General features: G+C 35.8%; 1 protein-coding gene across 1 annotated transcript in view; it reads right to left on the bottom strand.

Annotated features, from left to right (window-relative positions):
• Positions 1-4264: 4264 nt before the first annotated feature.
• LOC131682130 (sodium/potassium-transporting ATPase subunit beta-1-like) overlaps positions 4265-10486 on the bottom strand; it is a 50680-nt gene continuing 44458 nt past the window's right edge. Inside the window, exon 6 of the mRNA XM_058963367.1 lies at positions 4265-4326. The gene's annotated coding sequence lies outside the window, so the exon portion shown is untranslated. The remainder of the gene's footprint in view (positions 4327-10486) is intronic.

Genomic DNA, 10486 nt, shown 5'->3' with positions numbered 1-10486 from the left:
ATGGGCCTAATGGTATTCGGTCTAACAGCTTTCGGTCTAATGACGCAGCACCGTTACAGCTTTGTTTTTCTTATCCACGATCTAGTTCACATATTTAAAAATATCATTCGTAAACCAAATCTTGATTCGTGATTTTTCAAAGATTTAGGAATACTTTGACCCGAAATTACGACGTGAATTAATTTACGATTCAATAATCTTGATCATGAGTTTGATTTCGTAGTTGTAGATTAGTTTACAGAATCTAAAAAATAATCTTGAACAAATTCGCAAAATTCAGAATATTTGTCATGAACTAATTTCTGGTTCTTTGTATGCTGGTCATGATTCACTGGTTACGCACGAAGAATGTGTCATAAAACTCAAAATAGGTCTTCATTTTCATAATATATTTCACGAATTTAGAAGTTATCCCTAATCATGTTTATGTTATGACCTTGTTCATAGTAAAATAAGTTCAGCACGTAGTCCCAATAATTTCAAGTGAACTGTTGCATAAAATTAGGAGCATTATTCATGGATTCAATTATAAACCGCTGTTTCTGTTTCATAACATATTCATCAAGATCATGATCTGAAAAAGTTTATAAAACCATAAGATACTGCCGATCTATGACGCTTTCAATCCAGTTCATAGTGTTACGTTACTTAGTGTGAAAATGATAATACCACGATGATGTAATGCCGCGACTAACCACCTGAAATCACGAACATGACATCAAGTAGAAATTTCGATAATAAATTTGCTGCTGTGCTTTACGAATCTGGAATCCTAGCTTCTTGATGAATAGGTTAAAAATTCATTAAGTTTTTCAAGACTTTATGAAAAGATGTATTGTCTCGTGATATTTTTGGGAATGCACATTTTAAACCGTTATGCGTTTGACAAACACACCACTTTAAATTAAAATGTGCATACCACAATTTCTAAACGAATGCAACATTACGAATTGACAATGAATTACCAAACATTGAGAAATGATTGCTGCAAAGAATTTACCCCTTTTTGTAAACGCTCGAATCTCTCAGTCTCTATTTGGATACGATAATTACTTCATCATTAGGTTGCTTTTCGCTGACTTTACTAAGGGGAACATGTTCCGGAATGCCCATTGCGGGGTAAAATCATAAGATTGTTCCATCCCTTGATACAATTCAATGAATTGATTATAAATTGCTAAAGTTATGAACACTTCGGTTTGGTGGTTAAGTCGGCGCCCTACCGACCTTTTTGTGGTAGGAGAAAAAACAGGAGTGTCTACTCATATAATCACTCTTTTATTTATCCTCATGAATGCAAGCTTTGGTGATGTTATATGGCGTCACTATGTTGCATTTTTCCGTTCTGAAAAAAAAGTTCGAAATATATATATCGTAAAATACATACCTTCCAAATTCCTGTAGTCGAGTACTCAATCGGACACATAGCAGCAGAGTTAAAAATATTCAAATTGATTTAATGAAAATTGATCAGCTGAAAACGTCAAACGAACAAACCACCCATTCATCCATGCAGATTTTCATTGGTCTCCGACTATTGAATACTTTACGCTGACGTCACAAATGAAAGTGTTCATTTTTGACAGTTCGCTTGTACTGTTTACATGGACTTAGAAAAATTCTTCACGATTTTCTTCGAGCGAATCTAGACATCCACAAATTTTTCTAAGTCCATGTAAACAGTACAAGCGAACTGTCAAGAAAAGTGAGGTTAACTGTTTTAGTAAAGAACCTAATTACACGAAGCGGCCGTGCAGCAACGAATCATACGCATCAAAGTAGGCCCTGGTACAATGTAAGCGATGATGATTGTTGTTTCATATGCTTTACCGGCGTTTGAAAACATTTTCCTAGATAATAAGTGAATTGAATATATTGTACGATATTAAACTGAATGAATAAGATGGATAGTTGAATGAATATTTTTTGTATGCACCGCGAGTCGCAACAGGTTCATTTTCAGCGGTCAAAAAAGAGCTTCGATTATTTTTAACTCTGTCAAGCAGTCAACTAGACTTATCAATCAGACAGCTTGAAACATTTTGTCACACATTCTCAGGAATAATATCTGGCAACCACATATTAAAAGACTAGGGGTGGTCACGCGTAGTGTGAGTAATTACATTTATAGGTTTACTATGATTGCAGTAGGGCCCTTCATGTCTCGAGTTACGGGTGGATGTAGACACACGGATGCCGGAAATTCGTATCCCGTTCAACTTCGACGCTTGACCGTGTATGTGTTTATGGTGCGAACGTATTAACTGCGAGACCATGGGAATGCTCTCAAATGCTGAAACGGTCGAAAATAGTAGTTCGAGGAAAAAATTACTGCTTAGCAGCAAAACGCTGCGTCGAACTGAATTGTGTTCGATACGCACCGTGTGACGTCATTTGGAAAACCATTCGACACCGTTAGACGAGGCAAGGTTGAAAAGATTTTGAATGCTTAAACTTGATAATTTAGAACCGTTTATAATATGTTCGGATATTCGCAAGTAAAAACACATCTCGTTTAGATACATATATTTCATTGGGTGATACTATCGTCCACGGGTTCGCATATTCTTCATAAAAATACTCCATCCTTGTTCTATTAGCAAACTAAATCATTAATAGTTAATTCTTCCGTATTTCCTAGACACTATCTCGTAGTATTGGGTTGTTGTGTTTATAACAGCATGCCAAGTGATCCATTCAAATCATTCCCCATCCGAAACAACAACAGACAACTCATCTTTCAAATAATGAAAACTTTCTGGTTATTTAACAGTCCATTGTAGGGTATTTTAATTTGAGACGATTACCTCTCCAAAAAGAGCCACCAACAAAAACTGGTTTTAACGTATGCACTAGACAAAGAAACTAATTATCGAAGCTGTTGCAGTACCGTGTGTTATAAACTTAGAATAAACGGCCATCCTGCAGTTTAACCCATGCAAAATTTTATTGGAACTCAAGCTGGATTGCCTTGGCATTGCAACTGCGGAACGAATATGACAATCTATTCCGTGTTTTTGAACTTGAAAACTGATTAAAAGCTATTCAAAAACTTTTTAAAAGAATCAGCAAAAGTATGTTTCTTCTATGTAATCCATTATCTGGTTTTTTGCGGTTCATAAAGCTTTAAATTGTAATATCAAAGTAGCAATCCAAATGCCATTTTTTTATTTTATTTTATTTTTATAGTAATTTTATGAAATCATGACAGAATAAATCTGGTTTTATCATTGCTTTTAACAAGGAGATGTAGTATGATTGACGGTTTTAACCCTCCGGAAATTGCGCAAATGGCTCATTGAATAGCAATTTTAATGTACTTTTAAGCCTATTTTAAAAACATCCTTAGTCAACTCCCAAAAGATAGTTTTATGATGTTCAAAACCAAAAATGAACGTTCTGTTACAACTGCTGGATGTCCGGTCATTAGACCGAAGGTCGAAGGATATTCGGCCGAATGGACATTAAGCCAAATTGATTTTAAGCCGAATGGACATTAAGCCGAATGGACATTAAGCCGAATGGACATTAGGCCGAATGTACATTAGGCTGAATCGTCACTAGCCTAAGTATGGTCATTAGACCGAATGGCCAAAAGGCCGAAGGACGCAAGGATAAATAATTCAAAGAATCAAAGATAGAATTGATTAGATTAGTTCAAACTAAACAAAAGATTTAAAATAGTGAACAGTTCTCGACAATTACGGCGTAAAAGCCAACTCTCAAAATTCACTTTGAATGGAAATTTTGGACAAACCGTTACTCGCCACAGATGTTGGGAATAAACAAAAGAGAAAAGTTTTCTCTTTCATGAACTGCAGTGAATTGTGTGCGACCAGTAACGGTTTGTCCGAAATCTCTTTTCAAAGAGAATTTGAACAGTTGGCTTTTACGCCGTAATCATATGTTGGTCGAGAGTTTTAAATGGTGGATGAATTTTTGCGATTTTTTAGATTTTAAAACTAAATGTTTAGCACACTTTCGTAATCTTTTTCACTGCACGTTTAAATAAAATATAGTTTATTCCCTATTAATAATACAAACAAGCACTTTAGTTAATATATTAGTTTTTTAGCGCACTAGTAGTTTTCTTGCAGAAGTAATTCATAAAACTGTTAATGCTTATTGTGTTCATATTATAGTTTCAAGCAGGTCTTAACCACAATTATAAAAGATGATCGAGAAAGCCTGAAATTTTTTAGAGAACCTTGAAAAATACTTTTGAGACTGCTTAAAGAGATGCCTTTTTTTCGGATGGTTGGACGGGTGGTCTTCTTCAAATCAGCGATTAATGTCGTGCACGATAGTTTTCCTTGTACTGAAAAACTGAGAAAAAAAGTACTTTCGTGAATATTGTGCAATTGTATATGCTTCGGAGTTTTCTACGGGAGTCAAATTTGTTTATTCATATTGTTAGTTGACATTTGAGTGATAACTGCGAGGTTTTGGTTCTTGGATGTCAAAATGTTTCATTATATTATTTACCAATGTTTTTAATAATATTGAACAAGCTTCTGTCACAACTGAAACTTAGTTTGGGGGTTTTGCTAGATATGGAAGCTGCTTTTGGCAACGCGTTTTTCGATTCAACATGTGGTCACAAGATACCTTCATACGTCATCAACTGTATAGTTTACTTATTCGTTTATTTGCGTTAGCTTAACGTTGTCAATTTTTTGTTTTACATTTTGCATTTCTTTGAACTAGTAAATTACTATTTTTCAAACTCAAATAAAAAAAAATGTTGATGGATAGTTGTAAATTTACAATCTTAAAACTTGGAATGCAGTTCATTATACACTAAGGAATAATCGAATTTTATTAGGATTAGCGCAAGGTTGGTCAATTTGTGCTAATTTAGTACTAGTAATAGTTTAACAACAATAATTATCGAATTGAGCAATTTAACACAACCGAATTAATTTCTTTGTAACGGAGAACTGTCCTGTTTTAGAAAGATGGTGAATTACACTGATAGAATATATTCGTAAATCGCTATGCATTAGTTTCGTTTAGATAATTTTCATAAAATATACGAATTTTTCGTACATTGAAATACATTTATTTTTTATTATGAGTTTTTCGTGAAAACCACGAAACGACTTTCGTTGGCTTATTACGAAACAGCTTCGCTCGGCAAGCGAATTGTTCGCTGCTATATACGAATATCTTTATAATATTTACGAGCACCATTCGTCGAACCGTCAACGTCAACAGAGCTTCAATACTGGTAGAATATGGAGTCCTTGTTGCTATACGTCAGATAATTGTTGATGTTCACGACGGTCTCGATCTGGCTATTTAGTAGCCGTATCCGTGTCCGCCGGTTTCAGGAAGATTTTCTAAACCTCTTCCGCTTCTAGTTGATCCCGAATCCGGAGCAGTACGGATTCAGTTGAGCCATCGCGCGATGGTTTTGCATGAATAATTTTGAGTTTTTCTCTGCCGGAGCAATGTAAAAGAATATGCTATTAAATACGAAAACTTCACAGAAAAAAATATTTTGTAATTTTAAATTTATTTTCATGCACATATTTGGAGCATGAATACAAATGTAAACTTAAGTTCCAGCACAAATACACACAACTTGTCGTGCTTTTTTCAGCGATATTTGTTGTAATCTAACACGTTGATTGGAAATTACAGTTTCATTAAACGGCAAACCAATGCTCTTGAATGTATTTTTAATCCCATATTGCTGTAAAATAAATGACGTGTAATATTACACGAACGAAAGTGTATAATCATATGCTTTCTGATGCTCTCATTGAGTGCATCGAATTCAACTTAATTTTCAATCAAATTTTTGATTCCAGCTTTGTATGTTTACATTCGTATTGATTTACATGTCGTTTAATTTTCATTATTTTTTGGTGTGTTCTCTTAGATGAACGAAATGAATTCGTGCGACCAACGAGATTGTTCGTAATATACATAGACGTTTATTAAAATAAACAAAACATTTCGTTTCATTCATGAAAATTAATGTCGTTTTCAACGACAACATTCGTGAAATGTACACTAAATAAGTAAAATTCACGAAGACTTTCGTTCATCAAGCGACCATTTCTTCATATCACAATAAAATCGATTTTGCCAGACCTGTTTTCGGTGTTGTCAAACATCGATCCCAAAAGATCGAATGAAAAAATAAGAAGAAAATAAATACGAAAAAATGTCTAAGTTGAACGAAATGAATTCTCGTGACCAACGAAGTCGTGCGTAATATACACAAACATTTATTGAAATAAACGAATGATTTCATTTCATTCACGAAAAATAATGTCATTATCAACGATAACATTCGTGCCATGTACACTTGATAAGTAAAAGATACTAAAACTTTTGTTCATCAACCGTCCATTTCTTCACACCACAATCTTTCTAGTACTCAATAATGATGAGCAGGTTGAAATAGAATCGAATTTGCCAGATCGATCTTTTTAATTAATAAAAAATCTGTGCTGTCAAACATTGATCCTAAAACATCGAATGCGACAAACGAAATCGTTTGTAATATTCATAAACGTTTATTAAAATACACGAAACATTTCGTTTCGTTCAGGAAAAATTATGTCGTTATCAACGATTACATTCGTGCAATGTAACCTAAATAAGTAAAATTCACGAAAATTTTCGTTCATCAAGCGGCCATTTCTTCGTACCACAGTAAAATCGATTTGGCCGCATCGATTTTTTTTTAACATCATTTAACATGTCAAACATCGATCCCAAATGATTGACTGAAAACAATAAGAGGTTAATAATACGAAAACTTTTCTAAGATGTATAAAATGAATTCGTGCGACCAACGAAATCGTTTGTAATTTACACAATTGTTTAATAAAATAAACAAAACATTTCGTTTCATTCCCGAAAAATAATGCCGTTTTCAACAATAACATTCATGTAATGTACACTAAATATGTACAATTTACGAAATCTTTCGTCCAGCAAGCGGCCATTACTTCACACCACAATCTTTTAGTCCTCAATAGAAGGGAGCAGGTTGAATTAAAATCGATTTTGCCAGATCGATCCTTTTAGTTAATTGAATAAATCGTTGTTGTCAAACATCGATCCTAAAATATCGATTGAAAAAATAATATGCTAATGAATACGAAAACTTTCCTAAGATGAACGAAACGAAATCGTGCGACCAACGAAATCGTTCATCATATACATAAACATTTATTAAAATACACGAAACATTTCGTTAACGAAAAATAATGTCGTTATCAACGATTACATTCGTGCAATGTAAACTAAATAAGTAAAATTTACGAAAGCTTTCGTTCATCAAGCGGCCATTTCTTCGTACCACAATAAAATCGATTTGGCCACATCGATTTTTTTAAATAAAAAAAAATCTTATCTATGATAAACGAACACGTTTATTAAAATAAACAAAACATTTCGTTTCATTCACGAAAAATAATGTCGTTATCAACGATAACATTCGTGCAGTATACATTAAACGTGTAAAATTTACGAAACATTTCGTTCACCAAGCGGCCATTCTTGTTCATGAAATGAACGAAACCTATTATTTAGAATGCACGAAAATACTTCGTTGCAGAAAACGACGAATGAATTCGTGTATTGTATGATCAATTTCATTATATTTACGAATTTATATTATCAGTGTTCTATCATCGGGATACCAGAACATGTATCATAAACTTGCGTCGGAAGACTCCCCACAAACCCAATACATCGCAGATGCGCATCAAACGCGTAGCTTTGTCGTTTCCTTCGGGATGATAGAATATATCATAGTCCAAGCTCGCTATTGATTCGTGAGGTTTGCTTCCACGTCCACTGTAGCGATGTTGAGGAATTCATGTCATTTTACCCGTGTCATATTACATTTGCCACAAAGATCTTAATGTTGATCTATAACTATATGTCGTATCATTGAGATTGAAGTCTCTGCTCAAGTAGATTTGCTGATGAATAACAATATGAACTGACAACTGAATGAATATGAATGATGTTATAGAGAAGAGTCATGTATGCTGATCACGTGATGCCAAGATGTCAAGAATTGAAACGTGAGAAAACTTTTTCGGGCGCATTATCAATGTAATAATTTGGATTAACGTGTCTCATCTAGACAAAATAATCGCTCTCAGCGAACCCAATATTGCGGAGATTTGTATTGTACATACAGTATGCACTTAAAAAGACAAATCTTCTTCATCCACATATGGGTCCTATTAGATATATACCTGTGATCGTAGTCAACATTGTTCTCAACCCAAGGTGGTTAAACATTTTATAAATTTTATTAACAGAGTGAGTGCCAACACGTTTTCAATGTTCGTTGTGACCCGAAACCACGTGTAACGGCTAAACGGCCAGGAAAACTTCCGCTGTCTATGATGCTCACTTTCCACTACGAATACATTCAAACCAGCATCGAAGAATAATCAGTTGCACCCGGAACTCTCTTGAGGAGGGCTGTGGGAATAAGCTTGTTGATAGTAGCGACACTAGACTATTAGACACCTGCAGCTTGATTGCGAAAATTTAAAAAAATGGCAGAACATCAGATGTTCAGATAAGACAAAGGCATGATGAGATTTGGAGGGAAAATGTTGGTTCCAAATTCAGAAAATTTTGAATGTTAGTCACAATATATTCAAACATGGAGGAGAGAATATTACAATTGAAAATTGTTTCTCTTATAATACGTCTTCCCAAATGAACATCGTACACAATGTTCGCTCTGGTTCTGTGCTCATTTTAAACCCACATTTTGTGCGAACTCGAACACGCTATTTCGCACCAAAGCAAGTGCACATGTTCGCCTGCACAACTGAACGCCATTTACACACACGGTGTGCGTACATCTCTCGTACACAAAGGTTCGCGGCACCAGTTTTTTCCTTCTCACTTTCATCATCACTAGTGTTGACTCATTTTGCCTTGTGTGAACCGTTCTCGTGTACGCACCCGGTGTACGCACACGGATGTTTGAACTAGAGTTTGAACATCGTTCGTTTGGGTTCGACGTTCGAGGCGAACATGTACATCGAGACGAAGCATGTTTGTGGTTGAACGATTGCACGAAATTTTGTACACAGGTACAACCTTGTCGATGTTCATGGGAAGTCAGCTTGTAATGGATGGATACCGCTCGAGCGGTTAATAAAGAGAAATTGAATTGATTTGCATAGAGAGAACTTGATATTCAACGGAAAAAAATAGCAAATGTCTAATTTTGCGTGTTGTACAAGGTGGTTTTATTGGTTACACCTTTCAATCGGCAGCCTGGGGAATTTGGATGTCTTCGCTAACATTATTTGTTCTTATTAGTGCACCATCTTTACTGAAGACTTCACATCTTTTGAACTAACCGAGGAAAAGATCAATTTGGGTGTAATGTGTACGATATAAGGAAAAATGGACATTCCTGAAGCACTTTTGCAAAGATACAAAATCTCAAGGATGCAAACGTTTCCGTTGCATTGCGTACGTGTCCCAATGTGCAGCGTTCTCTTGCAGATACTTAAGGTGACCGTGTATAGTTAGACCTCATTAGTTGGGATATAAAAGTGGTATCACTTAATAGGCATTTTAAAGATGCACAAGAAAGTGCCATTTATGCACGGTCTTATCACCACTGATGTCAACGCTAGTTGATGATAAGCAAATGTTTGCAAATGCTTTAGTTTTATTACCACTTCTCATACACTAATGTATGGCTGGCGTCTTTGAGTCGACTGTAATTCCAAGGCGACGGTGTTGATGTAGAGACAGGTCCTTTGTTTTGGAAAGAAAGGTATTGATTAAAAAAATCACTGTTCCGTTCGAGGCTCCCTTCTGGATCATATGATTACTCGACTCGGCCAAGTGATTAATTCCATAGCGAATGGGGAACTGCCTTCCAATGTTATATTCTACTGACGTTGCAAGGCGAAAGTCGGGGATATAAATAATGACACGGAAAACGGAATCAAGTCCCGGACGGATAACAGCTGTTTAGGCCGGTTATGGTTGGTTTTCGCTTGTTATGAATAGTATAGCCCTGCTTCGGTGGCTGCTGATGCTGACATAACGTATTGGCGTTTTAGCGGGAACCTACCTGAGGTGTTCGGTTTGACTGCATTGTCGCACCGACCACGTTGAACCGGTCGGATGTATGGTGGCATTCGTTTGATAGTGTTCGAAACGCATTCAAGCTGCTCTGTGCATGTGTACATTGATGACACGAAAATATTCCACACCTCCACACCCAAGCTAGTGTACCTTCTGCCTTGCGTGTTCGACATTTGCCGATTGCGCATATTCGATTTTGTAAGGAAAATAACCTACCCTTAGTGCTGCGGTGGACTACCAGAGGTGGAGATACTTGGTGGGTTCTTGAATACGCACCGTCGGCTCGAAATGAGTTGAATGAATAGCGTGTCTTAAGAAGATAGGACCGGTATTAACTGGTAAAGTTATTTACATCGTCTGGTACTAGAGTCGCCAAGCAGCC

This window comes from Topomyia yanbarensis, chromosome 2, assembly GCF_030247195.1.
Source record: "Topomyia yanbarensis strain Yona2022 chromosome 2, ASM3024719v1, whole genome shotgun sequence".
Taxonomy (NCBI): domain Eukaryota; kingdom Metazoa; phylum Arthropoda; class Insecta; order Diptera; family Culicidae; genus Topomyia; species Topomyia yanbarensis.
The sequence above is the reverse complement of the archived record's forward strand: the minus strand, read 5'-3'. Positions and strand labels throughout refer to the sequence as shown.